Here is a 3,567-nt window from a genome sequence, read left to right on the forward strand (position 1 = left end):
GGAGGGAAGGAGGGAGGGAGGGAGAAAGGAAAAGAAGGAAGGATGGATGGACAGAAGGGAGGGAGCTGGGTGCCAGTGACTCAACCCTGTAACCTAGCTACTTAGGAGATTGAGATCTGAGTATCCCAATTGGAAGCCAGCTCAGGCAGGAAAGTACATAAGACTCATTTCCAATTAAGGAACAAAAAGACAGAAGTGGAACTGTAGCTCAAGTGGTAGAGTTATAGTCTTAAGCAAAAAAGCTCAGGGACAGCACCCAGGCCCTGAGTTAAGCCCCAGAACTGGATAAATAAATAAATAAATACAGATTTACCATCTGTGGTTGGAAAGATATGAACCAAACTTTAATGGGGAAACAAAAATTATCTAGAAAATATGGATTAATTAAGATGTAAATTTCAGATAAATCGAATTACTAAACATCATTGCAAAACAATGTATGGCATATTCAAGTGTTAACCCAACACACGTGCTTATTTTTACTCAGAAATGGACTCTTGGAGCAGTTTATCAACTGGTATGAACTCTGACCCCTCTGCACATCTAGCTGATTATACCGAGTCAGGTACCTAGAAGATGCCCAACACCTATTTTCTAATGAATGAACATTCAGTGTTAGTAAAGGTATTGTGGTCTCAAAGTTTGGTGAAAATGTACAAATCATAAGACAACTTAGCATCATGAATGAAACTTCACCTTACAATTGGAACCTTCACCATAATACTTTTTTATATTTTACTTATTTAAAAAATCCTAAGTGTTAGAAAAATCCTAAGTGCTATCCAGGCACTGCTGATGTATACCTGCAATCCTAGCTACTCAGGAGGTTGAGATCTAGCATCGTCAGTCTCTCAGACTCTTATCTCCAATAAACTACCCAGAAAAAGCCAGAAGTGGTGCTGTAGCTCAAGTTGTAGAGTGCTCCCAAAGAGGCTCAAGGACAACACCCAGGTCTTGAGTTCAAGTCCTAGGACTGGCAAAAAGAAATTCTAAGTGTGGGCCATGCACCAGTGAGTAGCCCATGCTTATAATGCTAGCTACTTAGAAAGCAGAGATTGGGAGGATTGCAGTTTGAGGCCAAATTCAGGGAAAAAACTGTTCACAAGATCCCATGTCAACCAGCAGTTGAACATAGTAGTGCCTACCTGTCATCCACCTATGCAGAAGGCTAAGATTAAGAGAATTGTGGTTCGAGGCCAACCCAAAGGGGATAAAATTCAAGAAACCCTCACACACGCACTCAATAGGAAAAGGTGCGCAGGGTGGTATACCTGCCACCTCTAGCTCCAGCAGGAAGCAGCAAGAAGAGGATCATGGTCCAGCCTGGCCAAGGCTAGAAGTAGGACTCTACCTCAAAGCCTGACAGAGCACAAAGAGCTAGAGGTGTGGCTCAAGCAGTAGATAGCAAGCATGCAGCCCTAAATTCAGCATGCCAAAAATAAAAAACAAATACAAATAAGTCTAAGCATTTGTCAAGATAATGGGAGTAAATTATGCATGCCATGCCTAGTATGTATGCTATGCTGCCACAGAACAAAATCCTTGACTCAAACTTAAAATCTGATAAAACTGGATATCCGATCTATGCTTGGTTCATTGTATGTGTCAGCCTGCCAGGGTTGAGAGCTACCCAGGCATTTGTTCAAATATTATTGTGGCTATTCCTTTTTTTTCTTTTTAAAATTTTAATGCACAGAGCGGTTACAGTTCCATAGGTAAGGTAGTGATTACATTTCTTGTCTAATTCATTACTCCTTTCCTAATTTTTCTCCCTCTTTCCCTTCCCCAACCCCCCCCCCGCAAGTTGTACAGATCATTTCCAACATTTTGTTTTGTGACTATTGCTGTTCCATAGGATTCCCCTTTGTCCTTTGTTTCACCATTTTGTTGTTCCCCTTCCCTTTCCTAGTTCAGATAAATGTTTATATAATACCTAGGGTACCAAAATAGAACACAGTTACAACAGAGGATAAATCATAGGAGGAAAAACACAAAAGATAAAAGAAATCACCTAATACACTGAGAACAACAACAACAACAAACTTCTTTTTTTGTTGTTGTTTTTTTGTTTTTTTTGGGGGGGGGTCCAGTCGTGGGGCCTGAACACTGTGATGCCTGGGTGCTGTCCCTCAGCTCTTCAGCTCAAGGCTAGTGCTCTACCACTTGAGCCACAGCACCACTTCTGGCTTTTTTCTTTTTGCTTATGTGGTGCTGAGGAATTGAACCCAGGGCCTCATACATGCAAGGCAAGTGCTCTACCACTGAGCCACCTTCCCAGCCCCTCTTTCCACATCCCTCTATTCCTATTTTTACCCACACCTCTCCCTAAACCTAATAATTTCTGGTTTGCCAAATTCTTTGTGGTTCGTAGCCCATTAATACATAGTTGTTTGATGTTGAATAGATATATCTGTTGAACTAGATTGTATCTGCAGACTTTTGACAGTACAACTACAGACTTTGGTTGATGCTTGCCTTAAGATAGTGTTCTAGCACAAAACTGGTGTTCTTTCATCCCAAATGGGCAGAAGAAACCGGAAAAACACAAGAAAATGGCAAGTTCAAGTATCTCAACTCCCACTCATGATAATCAGGGGACAGAACAAATGATGAATATTCCAGAGGAGAGTTCCCCAAAAGATCTACAAACACTACTGGTAAACATGGTAAATGAAAAGATTGAAAACCTGCAAAGGACTCAGTGTGAGCGTGATAGGGAGAGAGAGGAGGTAAACCAAAGGTCAATACAGGAATATCATGAGCGTGAGGAAGCCACTCAAAGGTTGATACAGGAATTGTATGAGCAGATTGATAACACTCAAAGAGAAATAAAGGAATGGTGTAAGCAGGATGAGATCAATCAAAGAGATAGACAGGAATTGTGTGAGCTGGCTGACAACAGACAAAGAGAAAATCAGGAATGGCGTGAGCAGGTTGAGAACACTCAAAAAGAACTACAGGAATTGCATGAAGGTGAATTGAGAGAGTGGGATGAGAATAGACAAAGATCATTAGAGGCATTCATGGAATCCATAAACAGAGAGATGAAAGAAGTCAGGGAGACCACAAAGGGAATGCTGAATGGAACCCAACAGAAGGAATGGGAGTCCAAGGAAACCATAACCAATCAACTAAGTGATGTGAGAATAAACACTGACCACCATATTAAGGAAGTAAAGAAGTTCATACAAGATCTAAAACAAAGCTCTAACAAAGAATTTGAAGCCATCAAAGCCAACCAACTAGAAGGAAAAGAAATAAAAAAAAAGTAGAAAGTCTTGATAGTAGGTTAGACCATGCAGAAGATCGAAGCTCAGGGATTGAAGACAGCCTAGATATTATAGAGAAAGAACATACAACCATCCAAGACAAATCCAATAAATATGATAGAACTATTCAACACTTGGAAGACACCATCAGAAGGCCTAATCTAAGGATAATGGGTGTAGAGGAGCACCTAGAGACAGAAGTTAATGGTCTAGGAAATTTGTTTAACAGGATCCTAGCAGAGAACTTCCCAAACATGCAAAAAGATAGGCTTATTCAGATACAAGAAGCCTTTAGAAC

This window comes from Dipodomys ordii, unplaced genomic scaffold (genome assembly GCF_000151885.1).
Source record: "Dipodomys ordii isolate 6190 unplaced genomic scaffold, Dord_2.0 Scaffold21, whole genome shotgun sequence".
NCBI lineage: Eukaryota > Metazoa > Chordata > Mammalia > Rodentia > Heteromyidae > Dipodomys > Dipodomys ordii.